The 18,428-nt window shown below is 43.5% G+C and overlaps 1 long non-coding RNA gene across 1 annotated transcript; it reads left to right on the forward strand.

The window, feature by feature from the left end:
* Window positions 1–10,375: 10,375 nt before the first annotated feature.
* On the forward strand, window positions 10,376–17,305 carry LOC144336631 (uncharacterized). Its single transcript, XR_013408817.1, has 2 exons — window positions 10,376–10,527; window positions 14,376–17,305. It is a non-coding gene; the product is annotated as an uncharacterized LOC144336631 (long non-coding RNA).
* The last annotated feature ends 1,123 nt before the right edge of the window (window positions 17,306–18,428 follow it).

The following is an 18,428-nucleotide window of genomic DNA, read 5'->3' on the forward strand; positions in this document are numbered from 1 at the left end:
CATTGAGATTGTGACTGATAGACTCAACATACAAAAGGTGTTGACCCGAATACCTAGAAGTGGGTCATGTGCAAGATTGTTAATTTTATTCCTACATTTTCCTGCAACTGTGATTGTGACATACACCTCCACCCAGCACCTGAGTAATTTGATTCTCCTGCCTGGTGCCCAGTCACAGGTTGAATCATGACACACCGCTGAACACAACACCTAGGTGTTATGATTGTACATTTTTTTGCCTTGGCACTGTCCACAGGGAGACATTGTGTCATATGGCTGGGCCCCACTCCCTGGTTATGTGTCTCTCCTGCCTGGGCCCTGCCATTATGGGCCACTGTGAAATATTACTATGTCCAACATCCAGGTGATGTAACTGTCTTTGATGAAACCTGCCTACAGGAAGCATTATGATCTGCCTCTGTACCAATTGATGAGGTAATGTGACTCTATTTTTCTACCAGGTCCCTGCACACATAAATGATTTTTTCCTATTACTGGGCCCAGCATCTAGCTGAAGTGACTCTTATCTTCTAAACAGGTTCTGCTCACAATGTAGATTGTGACATACTGCTGGGCTGAACAAGATGATGTGAGCCTTCTGTCCAAACCCTGCTCACAGCAGGCATAGTGACATATCTGTGAACCCATCATCTTTGTGCTGTGACTCTCTTACTTGTGTTTCTTCTATAGGAGAGATCATGACATATCTCTGGGGCCAGCACGTAGATGATGTGACTCTGCTTCCCTCCCATGACCATGCTCCCATAAAAGAGAGTGACTTATCCCTTGGATCAGCACACAGGCTATGGCAATCTTCTGACTAGTCCCTGTCCACAGGGGTTATTGTGACATGACTCTGGGACCACCACCTAGATGATATGATTCTACCCTTTTTCCTGGGGTCTGTCCACAGTGGGAATTGTGATGTATCACCTGGTCCAGCACTTACATAATGTGACTCTTCTCATGCTATGGCCCTGTCCACTGGGGTGATTGTGATATGTAGCTGGGTCCAGCTTTTAGGTTATGTAATCTATCTTTTCTTTCTGAGACCTACTCCCAGTGGGCATTGTGACATATCCCTGGGCTTCTCAACGAGATGTTGTGACTTTTTTTTTTTTTTTTGCCAGGGCTCTTTTCTCAGAGGTTATTGTGGCATTTCTGGACCCAGAACCGAGGTAATGTGACTCTCATTTACTGCCTTGGCTCTGCCCAAGATGTGACTCATTTTTTTTTTTTTTTTTTTGCCTGGTCTCTGCACACATTGTGTATTGTGATGTATGGCTGGAACCAGCACCAACATAATATGAATCTTCTTCGTGGACTGTTTTCAGAAGGGTATTATGAAATATCATTTTGTTTATCACTTAAGTGTTGTGACTCTCTTCTTATGAATGGAACCTGCCACAAATGGTAATTGTGACATATCACCTGACCCAGCGCCTAGGTGATGTGATTCTCTTTTTTTGGGGGGAGTCTCACAAATTTGGGGTATTGTGATATATTGGTGGGGCCAACACCTAGGGGATAGAAAGCTCCTTTCTTGACCCTGCCCATGGGGGCTTTGTGACATATGTCTGCATCCATTACATAAACAGGTGACTCCTCTATTCTGCCTGCACCCTGCTTAGAGGGAAGATTGTGACATATTGCTAAGTGCAATGTGTCTTGTGCTGACTTCCTATCTTATTCTGTGACTGTGAATGCCTAACCTGGGGATGCAGCCCAGTAGGTCTCAGCCTCATTTCACCCCCACACTTTTCAAGATGCAATCACTCTGGTTTGAATGCCTCTGGCATAGAGATCCAGTATAACATTATGAAAAATTTTTATTTGAACTATAGTGGATAAGAAACGGAAAACCAAGATGGGCTATTCTGAAAAATTTAGCAATGGTTATATTTGTCTTTATAAGTTTTCTGTTAACCTCTATTTGTTACTTCTGAATATATACTTTGTTTTATTCTGTCAAGTTTAAACAGATACACTTGATAATAATGGGGTCCCCACTGTGAAAGAAAAATAAATCTCATGATGTCAAAATTACTAATATAATAGAAAAGTCAAGCTGAACTATGTCAGGCAAACCTGTCTCCTATTTTATTCTTAAATAAGATAGCTACAAACATTAAAAAGCTACATACCTACTTCACAATTTGCCCACAAGAAAATTCCTATGGAATAGATGACAGAGAGAACTCAAAGTCATCCCTCTGAAGCTCACCTGAGACAAATGCATATCTGCTTACTTCCTCTGGCCTATTGTTAACTTAAGAGTGCAAATTCATGCTGGGCTTGGTGGCTCATATCTGTAATCCCAGCACTTTGGGAAGCTGAGGCAGGTGGATCACAAGATTAGGGGTTTGAGACCAGCCTGGCCAACATGGTGAAACCCTGTCTCTACTAAAAATACAAAAATTAGCAGGGCATGGTGGCAGGCACCTGTACTCCCAGCTATTCAGAGGCTGAGGCAGGAGAATCATTTGAACCCAGGTGATGGAGGTTGCAGTGAACTGAGATCGCACCATTGCACTCCAGCCTGGGTGACAGGGCAAGACTCCATCTCAAAAAAAAAAAAAAAAAAAAAAAAAAAAAAAAAAAGCAAATTTACTGAGCCAGGCTGAATCATGTATTCAGTGGAAGACTTATCAAGGGCTCAAATAATATTTTTCTTTCTTCTCTTACCTACTTATGACGTAGAAGCCCCAACCTCAAGTTTCCCCACCTTACCTGACCAAACCAATGTGCACCTTAAACATATTTACTGATGTCTCATGACTTTCTGAAAATGTATAAAAGAAAACTATACCCCAACCACCTTGGGCACGTGTCATTAGGACCTCCTGAGGCTGTGTCACAGGCTCCTACTTAACCTTGGCAAAATAAACTTTCCAAATTGATTGACATTTGTCTCAGACACCTTTTGGTTTACACAGCCAAGGCCCTGCTAACTGGTCACTAATGCACCCCAGACTGATCCACTACCACTGCATGGACTCTGGTTTCTTGATAACAATTGTTTCATTTGAATGGCCAATGGGCAGGTGTGTACCTGAGACTGTAGCACTGAGCTCCTGAGGGATGCGGAATGTTCCAAGCACTAACTTTCAGCCAGTCTATCTTGTGACCATTGAAAGTTAGTGTAGTGTGAAGGTGGGAATATACAGCTCCTGAATGTTCATAATGGCTGTTCATTCCAGGGTGGTTCAAGGGGGCCCTGCAGTGGCTCTGGGTTCTTCTGTGGCTTCTCTCTCAGTGGCTGATGTAGTTGTTTTGTTGGTCTTGTGATCCAAGGTGTGTGTGTGTAAGGGGAGCGGAGGGCAGGATGGGGAAAGGAGGTGACAGCCAGGTTCCTAAAGGACACCTCCTGGCATTATTCTTGTGGCTTGCCAAGTTTCATATTTGAATTTTTTCTTGTTAATAGTTCATGTGTCCTGAGCAAGGAGGAGGAAAAAAAAAATAGCTCAAAGTAGTCTCAGCTCTGTGAGGTCTGCACAATTTATCAGGCTCAGAGAGATGAGGGTGTGGAACTTTATCCAGGGACAATTGTTTTTTGTTTGTTTGTGATGAAGTCTCATTCTGTCATCCAGGCTGTAGTGCAGTGGGATGATCTTGGCTCATTGCAACTTCTGCCTCCTGAGTTCAAGTGATTCTCCTGCATCAGGCTCCCAAGTAGCTGGGATTACAGGCACTTGCCATCACACCCAGATAATTTTTGTATTTATAGTACAGATGGGGTTTCACCATGTTGGCCAGGCTGGACTCAAACTGCTGACCTCAGGGGATCTGCCCACTTTGACCTCCCAAATTTCTAAGATAAGGGGCAATTGTTTATAGACATTTCATTTCTGATTAGCAGTCTCACTCATTATTTCTTTTTTCTGGAATTTGTAAAACAAAAGAATATGTATATAGCCAATGAATAGCTTATGTTTTTAAATATGAATTCTTGGTAAAAAACTTAGAAACCACCTTCTCACTTTTTTAAATGACTCACTTTCAATGGCTGCTAATTGAAAGATATATTCAGGGCAACTAAAATCTGTCCTCCTGGTGCCCATCCTCAACATCCGACCTTGATTAAATGTATTTCAGATTATATTTTAACCTTTTTCATTTTTTTTTCTTTTTTCTTTTCTTTTGTTTGTTTGTCTGTTTGAGATGGAGTCTTGCTCTGTCACCCAGGCTAGAGTGAGGTGGTGTGATCTCGGCTCACTGCAAGCTCTGCCTCCCAGGTTCACGCCATTCTCCTGCCTCAGCCTCCCCAGTAGCTGGGACTACAGGTGCCCGCCACCACACCTGGCTGATTTTTTTGTATTTTTAGTAGAGACGGAGTTTCACCATGTTAGCCAGGATGGTCTCGATCTTCTGACCTTGGGATCCACCCGCCTCGGCCTCCCAAAGTGCTGGGATTACAGGCACGAGCCACTGCACCCGGCCCCTTTTTCGTTATTTTACATTGACTGAGAGCTGGCCTGGAACATTCTCCTGGGTATAAATACTCCAAATATAAGCTACCTGCTCAGTAGAGGAAACTAATCAACAGCAGGGCCCAGCATAGTTCAAAGACACATATAGTGAGAAGCTCATTGGGGCCTGGCTCCTAATTGCAAGGACAGTTGCACAAGTGTCTCTGAATGCTTAGAGAGCCTGGCCTTTCCTCACCCAATGCCCCTCACCAGCATTTTCAAGCACATCTTGGCCTTTTGTCATTCTGTTCTCTGGGGTGAAAACTCATCTTCAGGGCTGTCTACAACAAAAAGGAAACATCATGTTACTGAAACCTCAGGAACAGAGATTACAGATTGGATTAAGAGTGTGCCCTTTCTTAAGGATGGTATGCATGGAAAAGCAGCAAACAATTTCCAAATGACACAAGAAAAAATGCCTCTAATGGGTACTTATTCTATAGTTCAACTCGACTTGTTCTGTAAGTGGTGGGGAAAATGAGATAAAATACCATATATTCATGCATTTTTGCTACTCATTCAGAATGAAACTGTGCAGCAAGTATGTGCACGTTTCATGAGAGACACAGAAGAAAAAAGAGTTACACATACAAAATGATCCTTTACTGTAAGCCCTTCCGCCACTTGGTTCATTGGGCGTGTTTGGGTGAAGCAGAACCTCTTTCTGTCAGCTCTGACAGTTCCGATGTGTTGGTCCTTTCTCCTCCTAGTCCACCCAAAAGTTCTATTGAGAACCCTTTGTCCCCTCCTCCTTACCTATCTAGTCCCACTCTACACCCACCACTCCCTGAAGAAGAGCCTAGAGAGTACTACTTGTAGTGGAGCTGCCTATTAACCTCCAAAAAGAAATCTTTGTCCATTTAGGCCAGGCACGGTGGCTCACACCTGTAATCCCATCACTTTGGGAGTCCGAGGCAGGTGGATCACTTGAGGTCAGGAGTTCGAGACCAGCCTGACCAACAAGCCTGACCAACCCGTGTCTACTAAAAATACAAAAATTAGCCAGGTGTGGTGGTGTGCACCTCTAATCCCAGCTACTTGGGAGGCTGAAGCAGGAGAATTGCTTGAAACCGGGAGGTGGAGGCTGCAGCGAGCCAAGAAGGTATCATCACATTCCAGCTTGGATAACATAGTGAGACTCCATCCCCACCCCGCTTAAAAAAAAAAAAAAAAAAAAAAAAAATAAAGAAATCTTTGTCCACTTAGACAGGTTGCAAATGGGGAAGAAGGCACAGTGAGAGGACATGTCCCCTTCTCTATGTCTCATTTGGCTCTATAATAAGACAAATTTGATCATTTCTCAGAAGATCCAGCAAAATTCATAGATGAGTTCAAGAAGTTAACTCTGACATGTAATTTAACTGGGCAGGATCTGTATGTTTTGTTGTCTGTGTTGTGTGGTGGAAGAGAAACAATGCATTTGGGGTACAGCTAGGACCCATGGAGATGAGGTATAGCTCACAACCCAAACCATAATATATATCAGAAAGGAGGTATAGCAGTTCCAGATCAAGATCTAGAGTGGAACTATCAAAGGGGCAGTGAGGCCTTGGGAGAAGAGATCATATGGTCACTTGTTTGTTACAGGAGATGAAAAACTGAATGAAAAAGTAAGTTTCTCAGTGCAAAGATGAGAATCCAGCTTTGTTTCAATAGCGTTTAATTGAGGCAATCAGGAAATATACTAACACTAATCCTGCCTCAAGGAAAGATAAACCCTTCTGGGAGTACATTTTATAACCCAGTCTGCCCTTGATATACATAGAAACTTGTAAAAGCAGCTATTGGTCGCAAAACTTCTACGAAACAGTTTTGGATATGACATTTTTAATTTTTAATAACAGGGACAAAGAAGAGGAAGGAGAAAGAGCAAAAAGAACCTCCCACAAGGTGCTGCTCTTGGTTGCAACCTTAAGCTAACCTCCCACATAGGGTTGCCTCCTGGGATTGACCTCAACAAGGGAAGCTGAAAGGTGGGAAGCCCAAAGCTGGGAACCCGAATCACAGTGCCTTGGGCATAAATCAGGGTGCACACTGTAAGAAAACTGGCCATTGGAAGAGGGTTTGTCCAGTTTTCTGAAGAGAGCCATTGGCACCCGAAATAATGATGGGTGAAACAGCCAGGCAAGTGCCCAAGAGTGATGGGGCCTGAGACCTTTCACCACAGCTTCCACAAGACAACTAGCCATATAACAGAAGAAGCCTTGGTAACCTTTGCCATGGCAGGTAAGAATATTAACTTTTGCTGGGCATGGTGGCTCACGCCTGTAATCATGGCACTTCGGGAGGCTGAGGTGGGTAAATCACTTGAGGTCAGGAGTTTGAGACTAGCCTGGCCAACATGGTGAAACCCCGTCTCTACTAAAAATACAAAAAAAGAAAAATCTGGAAATTGCTTGAACGCAGGAGGCGGAGGTTGCAGTGAAATGAGATCATGCCACTGCACTCCAGCCTGGGCAACAGAGCGAGACTCCGTCTCAAAAAAAAAAAAAAAAAAAAAAAGGAATATTAATTTTCTTCCGATTGGTTACTCTGTTTTGACCCATTATAATGGGTCTCTGTCATCCCAAAACTGTATGGTCACGGGGGTAGATTGACAAGTCCATAGATGCCATTTTATCTAATCTCTAAGCTGTTTTTCAGAGACTTTGGTTTTCCTACAAAATTTTCTTATCATGCCTGGATGACTCAGGGCAGTCACAGCAACCTCTCCTTTGGTAGATGAAGCCAACAAACTGACTTTAGAACAACACCTGGAAGTTAAAACCCACACCAAGTACAAGAAGTCCTAGAAGCTAAAGGACACCAGTGGGTGACAGAGGGACGCTTATTGAAATCTCAGGCATTTTGCTAGACACTCCTGATAAACTGTTAACACGAGGTGCTAATCAGTGAAAAATAGTTAAACATTTGCATGACTCTACTCACTTGGGAAGAGATTCCCTGTTTCAATTAATGTCTTGGCTTTTTATAGAAAAAGGGTTACTTAAAACAGTAAACCACATAACTCAAGCTTGTGAACTATGTGCCTGGAATAACCCAAATGACCAATGTTTACCTCCTCTTTTAGTAAGGCTTGTTCAGCATAGAGGAATGTACCGCGGTGAAGACTGGCAAATAGACTATACTCAGATGCCCCTCTGGCAAAAATTTAAGTATTTATTAGTATTCATTGACACCTTCACCGTTTGGATCAAGGTTTTTCCTACCCGGTCTGAAAAGGCAATGGAGGTTCCTAAACTCCCACTAAAAGAATTCATTCCGCCGAGCATGGTGGCTCATGCCTGTAATTCCTGCACATTTTGAGGCTGAGGCAGGTGGATCACCTGAGGTCAGGAATTTGAGACCAGCCTGGCCAACATGATAAAACCCCTGTCTCTACTAAAAATATTAAAAAATTAGCTAGCCATGGTGACGGGCACCTCTAATCCCAGCTACCTGGGAGGCTGAGAAAGGAGAATTGTTTGAACCTGGGAGGTGGAGGTTGCAGTGAGCTAAGATTGGGTCACTGCACTCTACCCTGGGCAACAAAAGTGAAACTCCCTCTAAAAAATGAAATAAAATAAAATAAAATAAATAAAGAATTCCAGTTTGGGGCTATCTAAGAGCTTAGAGAGATAATGGCCTATCTTTCTCTTCTTTTTTTTTTCTTAGACAGAGTCTCACTCTGTCACCCAGGCTGGAGAACAGTGGTGTGATCTCGGCTCACTGCAACCTCTGCATCCCAGGTTCAAGCAATTCTTCTGCCTCAGCCTCCCAAGTAGCTGGGATCACAGGCACGTGCCACCATGCCTGGCTAATATTTGTATTTTTAGTAGAGATGGGGTTTCACCATGTTGGTCAGGCTTTTCTTGAACTCCTGACCTCATGATCCGCCTACCTCAGCCTCCCAAAGTGCTGGGATTACAGGCATGAACCACCGTGCCCAGCCCAATAATGGCCTATCTTTCACAGTGACAATTACACAAAATATATCTTCAGCCCTAGAAATTTAGTATCGCCTTCACTTAGCATGGAGGACACAGTCTTCAGAGAAAGTAAAAAGAGCTAATCAAATTCAAAACAGGACTCTTGCTAAGCCATGCCAAGAAACATCGAAGACCTGGCTGTCTTTGTTATCTGTAGCCTTATTACAAGTTCCAGTGGGCCTCTAAGGGAAATCTGCAGCTCAACTCTTTTGAAATATTGTATGGAAGGCCTTTGTTAGCTACATACCTTCTAATAAACACAGATAATTTCAAGCTGCAGAATCATGTGACAAGTGCAAAATGCATTCTTTGAATATAGAAATCAAAGATTCCCTTCCCCAACTAAAGAAGATAATCCTGTTACAACCCAGCTGGGAAATTTGGTCCCATTAAAAACTTGGAAAGAAGTATCCCCAGCAGATCAACTTTCCCCAAAGTGGAAGGGACCCTATCAAGTTCTCTTTAGTAACCCAACAGCAGTTTTAAATTCTGGGAATAAACGGCTGGGTCCACTTATTTCGAATTAAACCTGTCTCTTACAAAGTCCTACAGGCCAGCAGGACTCAAGAGGCTGATCTGTTTATTCCCATGAGCCAGTGACCTCCAACTCCTGTTCAGAAGATGAGACAGGGATGGGAAACATAAAGATATGGATTGACATTCTACTTTTGGGTATTAGTTGGAATCATGCAGAGAGTAACTTATTTACTGAGTGGACACAGACTTCATCCTCTCTACATAATCAAACAAACTGTTGGTTATGTAGACATTTTAACAGAGACCGAAAAGGGATCTTGTGCTTTGCTCACAACCGAATGTTATGTGTATGCTCCAGACTATTCACATAATATTACCCAGACTATACAAGTTTTAGACACTCTTACCATTTATGCATTATCATTCAATCCTTTATCAGCTTGGTTCCAACAACCGTCCACTTCTTGAAAAGCCTTCCTGTTTAGTTTACTTGGAATAATTTTACGAGTTTTGCTTTGCTGCTGTGAAACATATTGTGGTTGTACTCTTTGTGTAGTGCCAACTACTCTGGAGGCTGAGGCAGGAGAATCACTTGATCCTGGGAGGCAAAGGTTGCAGTGAGCTGAGATCGTGTATTACATATAAATTTTTAATTTCTCTTCAAAAATCAATATGTCAGTATGTTCAATTCTTTGCCTTCTACTGTTTAAATTAACTTATTCGTAAAGCAACCTTTTTCCATCACCTGCTCCACCGTGCCTCATTCCAATTACCTGCTCCACACTAACTCATTCTGATTACCTGCTCTGCCCCCACCTGCTCCACCCTGACTCCCGCCAAACCACTCACCGCATCACTCTATTAAAATTAGCCAGTCTGAATTGGTTTACTGTGCGGCCTAATCCTAGCCAACAGGGGAAGGACACAGCAGCAAGGGCCACGTGCTTCAGGGATAAGAACCCCTTCCCCGCTCTTAAGTGCGCGCTCATTGTTGCTCCATCTATAACGGCACACAGGTCTATAAAATTAAATTGCCTTGCTAAGTAGAAAAAAAACAAATTTTATATTCAAGTGCTATTTATTTTGTGGCACTAAAAGTTTACTTACCACATTGCACCTTTGCACTCCAGCCTGGGCAACAAGAGAGAAACTCCGTCTCAAAAAAAAAAAAAAAAGTTCACATTTTGGATACATTGAAAAAGATAGCAAAGAAGAGATAGAGTTTTCCAGTGCTCCGGGATGGGCCTGCTTCAGCTCCGGGAGGAAGACGTGCCTGAAAAGGCTGCAGCTGAGGCTGTGAATCTTCTTCATCCAGCCCAACCTCTGATCACATCTGCTGCCACTCAGGGCCTGAGAAGGCGGGGGGTCTTAAACGTTATCCAATCAGGGACGCTGTCCTGGGAACTGTCCAATCAGGCACACAGCTGGAACGAAGAGGGCGGCTTCCGGGATTTGGCCGGGGCCTTTGCCTCTCACTGCAGCTGGAGGTCCAGGTCTAGTGCTCACTGCTCTGTGTCTTCTACTTCTAGAGGCCCAGCCTCTGTGGCCTTGTGACCTGCAGTTATTGGAGATCCACAACTAGGAAGTCAGGACCCCCTGGAAGCCTAGAAATGGTGAGAGGGCCAGTCCGACATCCCGAGAGAGGGAGCGGGGATGGTTGGAACCAGCGGGAAGCGGCTGTGGGGGGACTCACGCCTCCCTGCAGTCAGCTCCACTATGTTCGCCCCGAGTTCTCCTTGTCCAGCTCGGCCTCAGTCCCCTTCAGCCATGAGATGGCGGCTGCGCTGGCAGCTGGGCCTCCGGGCGTCCTGTCTCTTCCCTGTGTAGTGATTGTGCCCTGGCCTGGAGCCCTCTCTGGGCAGCTCTGCACCAGTAGCCCCGCATCTCTCCCAGATGGTGCAGAGACCATGGGAGGAACCTCAGGGCAGAATCCTGACTCGGGGTGCGGGTTCATATGGGAAGCGTTTTTGTACATAGGCTTCCCAGGCTTGCTTTTTTCCTGTTAAAAATTTATGGTGTCACCGCGAAAATTTTAAATAATTCAGAGCACCTGGCTGTGGTTTGTAATTTGTAATCCATGGAAGGGGCTTGAAGGAAAGACTTATAAGGTTCGTGATAAAAAGCAAATTGAGTAATTGGCTAGGTACTGTGATGTACTTTTTGTTGTTGTTTTGTTTTGTTTTTCTTTTTTTTTGGAGACAGTCTCCGTTGCCTACGCTGGAGTCCAGTGGTGTGATCTCGGCTCACTGCAACCTCTGCCTCCGTAGTAGCTGGGACTACAGGTGCCCGCCACCACACTTGGCCATTTTTTAAAAAAAAAACTTTTAGTAAAGACGGAGGGAGGGGTTTACCATGTTGGCCAGGCTGGTCCTGAACTCCTGACCTCAGGTGATCCACCCACCTCGGCCTTTCAAAGTGTTGGGATTACAGGCGTGAGCCCCGCGCCTGCCCTAGTTTCTTAATTTTTAAAATCAAGGTGGAAATATCCTGGTTATGTAATCAGAGCTTAATTGGCAGTTTATAGTTGGTTAAACCCGAAGCTTGTTTCCACCAATGTAGTAATTTACCAAAAAAATGCTCTTGATTTAGACTTTTTTTAGAAGTAGAAATCCGGGGACTAGAGCCACCTCAATCTAATTTCCTGCCACTTAATGATTTTCACACTCCACAGAGGACTGATTTTTCCCTGAAATTTTCACTAGTGTCCCAAGAAGGGCCTCAGGTCTACCCCTTATCCCCTTTTCCTCCAGTCTAACTCTGGCTTGCAGAAAAATACTAAATTTCCATTTTGGTCTGACATTCCCAAATGCCAATTTTCCCACCCTAATGCACTTTATCAACTATTTATCCTTTAGTATACATTTTGATACCTATTTTAAGTAATTCTTTTTATTTTTAATTTTTGAGATGGAGCCTTGCTCTGTTACCCAGGCTGGAGTACAGTGGGACAACCTCGGCTTACTGCAGGCTTTGTCTCCCAGCCTCAAACGATTCTCTTGTCTCCTCCCAAGTAGCTGGAATTACAGTTGCCCAGCACCATGCCTGGCTAATTTTTGTATTTTTAGTAGAGATGGGGTTTCACTATGTTGGCCAGGCTGGTCTCGAACTCCTGGCTTTAAGAAATCTGCCTGCCTCAGCCTCCCAAAGAGCTGGAATTACAGACATGAGCCACCACACCTGGCCTATTAATCATTTTTTGACAAAGCATTTGATGGCACATTTAAAAAGATTTTTTAAAAAAATATTTCCTATGAGAAGAAAGCAAAGAATAATCTGACACTGTATGGTGAAATATCTCTCTGCATTTTTTTCTTCTATTTTCACTAGACACAGGTATCAGAATGTTTTTGGGTCAGGTTTTCCTTTTGAAACTTTATAGGGTGATGTGTCTTCAGTCACTCTTCAGTATTTTATTTTTATTTTTTATTTTTTGTGAGACAGAGTCTTGCTCTATCACCCACAGGCTGGAGTGCAGTGGCCTGTGATCTCGGCTCATTGCAAGCTCCACCTCCAGGTTCAGGCCATTCTCCTGCCTCAGCCTCCCAAGTAGCTGGGACTACAGGTGCCTGCCACCACGTGTTGGGGTCCGCGTGTTTCCTAAACAAAGGAATGAACGCACAAGACAACACAAGACAAGACAAACATGGCGGCTGCCTCGAATGGCGTGCTCCGCTTTATTTTATATAGTTGTTTGTGGAATGTTGCCAAGTCACAAGACACATCGTTGTTTTTCTGACCTTTCCCTGACTTTCTGGATTTTCAAGATGTTTACATATAAACAGGCCCCCAACGCCCTGCTTCGTTTGCAAGAGCAGGACTTGTCGGGAACGCCCTGCTTCGTTTGCGAGAGCAGGACTTATGGGGAACACCCTGTTTGTGAGCACGTAGTCCTCTACATTTCCCCTTTCCTTATTTACAAGTTTGAATTTCTTTTAAAACCATCATTACATGTTGGGCTCGCTGGGATTCGGTGTTTGCCCTTTGGCACCGTCTCCAGCAGACTGTGAAAAATGACAAAGGCAAGAACAACAATCAATACATTACTAGAAACAGAGGTCAGCAAAGTTTTTACAGGACTCATAGGGTTCAAAGACGTCAAACTTTGTGCAATACCAGTCATCAAATCTGCACCAGTCAGCAACGGTAACTGATTGCAAAATGTTTCAGAAATGTTCTGTGTTAATTCTTGTATTTCTAGGGAAAGATTATTATGACCAATTAAAAGTCTCTTTATCTCAGTCCAATTATGTACAGTGCTGTCAAAAGGAACAGGAGTAATACAAAATTGGGTAGTGTTCCAATCACATTTCAAAAAAGCTCGGGTATTCAACACTGTTAGCTGATCTCCCAACCAAGAAACCACTTGTTTTAGATTATCTACTCTTTCAGTCAAATGAGCATCTATGTCTTGTTGCTGCTGCCACAACAAATGTGATTGTTCATGCCATTGTTGCACAAATTCTGCATTTTGTATATTCTGGTGTAGAGCTAATCCAGCAACAGCGGCAGTGGAAGCAATTGCTACAAGTCCTATCACCGCGGTCACGACGATTTCAACCATTCTCCGACTGCGGTGGACAAGATCTTGCATAACCTTATAAATTTGAGTAACCCCAGCAGATTCACTCCGACCGGGTTTTCCACATTGATAGCATATACCTTGTTTAGAATTGCCTTTTAAAGCCTTAGAAAGTGCCCCAGCAAACAATTGAGCATTGTAAATAGCTCCTCCAACACCTGCACAAGCCCGAATGTATTCATCTAAATCAGCCCCACTAGCTTTTAGAGGACGCAGCAATTTTTGGCACTCAGGATTAGCACTCTCAAAAGTCAGAGTATTCAAAAGAATTTTAGCAGTAGGGCTTGAACCTACAGTCTTTAATACAGTATTTTGAAGATGGGCTACAAAATCTGGATATGGCTCTGTGGCTCTTTGTAGGATCTTTACAAAAGATAAAGAAGTTTTATCCGCTATTTTAATCTTAGTCCACGCTTTTAAAAACAAGGCTTTAATCTGAGTGAGAGTAATATCATCTAGGCCTGCCTGAGCATTAAGAGTGGCGTATTGTCCTGAACCCGTAAGCTGCTCTTCAGTAGGTCTTGGGGGATTTCGCGTAGCATTTTTTCTAGCTTGTACTCTTGCTTTCTCTCACCACCAACTTTTTAATTGAAGCCATTGCGAACGATTAAGGACAGTCTGTCCCAATGTTTTCCAGTCAATAGGAATCATCATATGTTTTGAAGGAATCGAGAAGGCCAAGGACAAACGGTGATTGAGGTCCATAATTAGAAATTGCAGCTTTCATTTCTTTCAAAAATTTAAATTGTAGGGCTGTAAAAGTCACATTCTGGCCACCGTTTGGGAACTGAGCATTGGGGCCGAAAGCAGCCCGTGTTATTGGGAATAAATCTAATTCCTCGAAATCACCCTTTTCCTTCTATTTCTTTTTTTCTCCTACAGGAGGAAGAGGCACAGAGAAAACCTGACCTGACATAGACAAAGAGGTTGGAGGTGGAGGCAAAGGGAAATCCTTTTAGCAGAAGGGAAGGTAACAGGGAAGGCTCATGGCGGAGAGATAGGAGAAACAGGAGCAGTGGTATTTTGCAATTTTAACAACTGTTGTAACATCTCTAAAATGTGCTGCAAATCAGAATTTCCTTCAGATGAAAGAGGCATTAGCTCTTTTTCCAATTCCTTGTCTTCAATAACCGGGGCATAAACATGTTTCTCTCTAAGATCATTCGTCTCTAAACCTTCAGATGCCTCACCTCCTGTGGCAGCATCGCCATGCTCCGAGTCAGTTTCAAGTAACTCTAATGCCTGAGTAATGGAATTACACAAAGTCCACAAAGTCCACAAAGTCAGAGGCATCGTTTGCCCCCGCTGAGCTCGACGCAGGACTTTAACCACTTGTAACCATTCCTTTCGATTTAATTGCACTTTGGTTTGATATTGAAACCAATAACAATGTTGTTCAACATGGGCAAACAATCACTTCAAAGTCTTATGTTCCTTAACTAACTTCTACTCCTATAGACATCAACAGTCCCTGGAGTAACCGCAAATATTTAGAGGCCAGAGAGGTGGAATTCCCCATAATTTTCCCGTGGGTCCCCCTTTCTTTATTTACCTGCCTGGGGTGTTCCCCCTCCGGTTCCTTGCTCTCGTGGAGCCACGGACCCTGCTCGCTGCGCCAGATGTTGGGGTCCGCGTGTGTCCTAAACAAAGGAATGAACACACAAGACAACACAAGACAAGACAAACATGGCGGCCGCCTCGAATGGCGTGCTCCGCTTTATTTTATACAGTCGTTTGTGGAATGTTGCCAAGTCACAAGACACATCGTTGTTTTTCTGACCTTTCCCTGACTTTCTGGATTTTCAAGATGTTTACCTATAAACAGGCCCCCAACGCCCTGCTTCGTTTGTAAGAGCAGGACTTATTGGGAACGCCCTGCTTCGTTTGCAAGAGCAGGACTTATCGGGAATGCCCTGCTTCGTTTGCGAGAGCAGGACTTATGGGGAACACCCTGTTTGTGAGCACGTAGTCCTCTACAACCACGCCTGGCTATTTTTTTTTTTTTTTTTTTTGTATTAGAGACGGGGTTTCACTGTGTTAGCCATGATGGTCTTGATCTCCTGACCTTGTGATCCGCCCGCCTTGGCCTCCCAAAGTGCTGGAATTACAGGCGTGAGCCACCGCGTCCGGCCCACCCTTCAGTTTTTCTTGGACCTGGGTTTCAGTACTGTATGGGGATAAACATGGCTATGTCTGCTAGAGTGTCTTGTGAATATCAGCTACTGGGTCGTTTTCCCTCATAGGACAACCTGAGGTATTTAGTGTCGCTTCTCAAGTGTGCAGGTGGATGCCCTGAGGCTAAGAGGCATTTCCTGCTGCCTTTTTTTTTTTTTTAAGTTAACCCCTTGAGACATTAATATTGTCTTCACCCAACTTAACTTTCATTTCTTGGAGACACATTGCTGGTCAGCCAACCAGATACTAGTACTGAGGAGAAAAATAATTTCTGCATTCTGAATTCCTCTAGGGGACAGAAAAATAGTGCAAGAAAAATAGTAAAAAATCTCCAGGAAAAAAAAAAAAACTACCAAACCCCAAAAATCTGACTCCATTGAGATGGTGTAAGAACTTGCAGAGTAAAATGTGCCCAAGGCACTCACTGGGGCATAGTTCAGAGTCTCCTGAGAGGGGTTATTGAGTACTTAAGTGAGCAGGATGGGGTGGGACACTCAAGTAATTGAATGGCCTGACTTGACACTTGAGTAAGACATATCTGTATCTTGAAAAGATTTGTTCACTTATTTTGACCTGAGGTTTATTATTATTATTTTTTTAAAGACAGACTTTCCCGCTCTCACCCAGGCTGGGGTGAAGTGGTGCCATCTTAGTTCACTGCAACCTCCAAATCCCAATTTCAAGTGATTCTCTTGCTTGAGCCTCCCAAGTAGCTAGGACTACAAGTGTGCACCACCACTCCCAGCTAGTTTTTGTATTTTTAGTAGAGATGGAGTTTCACCATGTTAGCCAGGATAGTCTCAAGCTTCTGACCTCAAGTGACACTGTTGGAACCGAACTGTCGATTCCTTCCTGGGCAGGGGTTGCCGCGAAGGATCACCGACACGAGATTCACAGCAGAGAGTTATTTATTACTAGCGCGCTAGGGTCTTAAGCTCTAAGTTGGCCCTGGGACCCTGACTGCTTGTTACAGGCTGTTTATATAGGCAAACACAAGTTCAAACACAGCTTAGGGCACGAAATTCAAACAAAGCTTTAGGCGCGTGGTAATTGGGTCTGTCTATGGCCTGAGCAAGGTGTCTTGTTCTAATTGGTTAGAGCAGGACCTTATGAGGTTTTTTTCTGGAGTTGTTGATTCCGGGAACTTCGAGGCAGGGTGGGACCCCATGAGGTTGTTTCCCGGAATTGGCAGGGTGGGACCCTATCAGGGTGGGACCTTATTGAGGCAGGGTGGGACCCTATCCAGAGCCACCTGTTGTTAATTTTTTTAAGTTCTTTTTTTATGAGGCCTAGTTTCTAAGTTTTATGCGGCCTAGTTTCATCACATGCCTGGGCCTTCCAAAGTGCTGAGATTACAGGCCTGAGCCAATGTGCTCAGCTGTCCTCAGTTTTTTAACTATACATTGCATTTTATTAGTAGAGCTTGAAAGGTAACAAAATATAAGGGCATAAAAGAGGTTCAAAAACATTAATATCTAATAATATATTTTATTTGTTGAAAATTTTCACTTCCTTTTTTTTCCTCGGAGTGGGTTTGGAAATATTCTCAGGTGTGTTTTTTTATGGCTGAGTGATTTCAAACAGAATTCCATCTAGCTTTTAGAACGGTAGCTACCAAGAAAAAAAATAAAGAAAAATCCCTCTTCAATTTCAGCTGTAGACAGTGAATCCATTCCCACAAAAAAATATGGTAGATAATTGGTGAGTTACATAGATTCCTGAAACTTCAGTTCCCTTTTGCAGCAGTGTAAATTTTTGACAGTGAATATCTTTGTTCTATATCCTGTTTTATTGTGTGTGTGTGTTTAAGATAGAGTCTCACAGCAACGCCCAGGCTGGAGTACAATGGTGCAGTCAACTTAGCTCACTGCAACCTCCACTTCCCAAGTTCAAGAGATTCTCCTGCCTCAGCCTCCTGAGTAACTGAGACTACAGGCACGTGCCATCACACTCAGCTAATTTTTGTATTTTTAGTATGGATGGGGTTTCACCATGTTGGCCAGGCTGGGCTCAAACTCCTGACCTCAAGTGATCCGCCTACCTCAGCCTCCCTAAGTGCTGAGATTACAGGTGTGAGCCACCTGGCCTGGCCTGGCCCTATATCCTGTTACTTTGATTTTTGAGATTAAGGCTAAATTTTATGTGATGAAATTTGGTGCCTCCCAGGAGTGTTCCCATGTGACTAATTTTTTTGTTTGTTTATTTGAGACACAGTTTTGCTCTTGTTGCCCAGGGTGGAGTGCAATGGTGCAATCTTAGCTCACTGCAACCTACACCTCCTAGGTTCAAGCGATTCTCCTGCCTCAGTCTTCTGAGTAGTTGAAATTACAGGAGCCTGGCTAATTTTTGTATTTTTAGTAGAGATGGGGTTTGACCACGTTGGCCAGACTGGTCTCAAACTCCTGACCTCAGGTGATCCACCCACCTCGGCCTCCCAAAGTCCTGAAATTACAGGCATAAGCCATTGTGCCTTGATTACTATGTGATTTTTAATATAAAAAAATTATACATTTATTGTCTGAAAAAAATAAATACTTTTGCTTTTCTTACTGAGGCAAAATATAAGTACCTTAAAATGTTCTTCCCTTACTTGAACACTGTGAGTAATTTTGCTGAATTTTTCTAACAGTTTTAATTTCAAAAACCAAGAAATTCTGACTGTAGTAACTCTGAAATGGAAATTAAAGCTTAAGGTGCAGGAGTGTGTCCCTCTTAGTTCTGGTTGCCATGAGAGTACACACGAACAAGGAAAGTGGGGGG

Source organism: Macaca mulatta, chromosome 19 (assembly GCF_049350105.2).
Source record: "Macaca mulatta isolate MMU2019108-1 chromosome 19, T2T-MMU8v2.0, whole genome shotgun sequence".
Classification (NCBI taxonomy): domain Eukaryota; kingdom Metazoa; phylum Chordata; class Mammalia; order Primates; family Cercopithecidae; genus Macaca; species Macaca mulatta.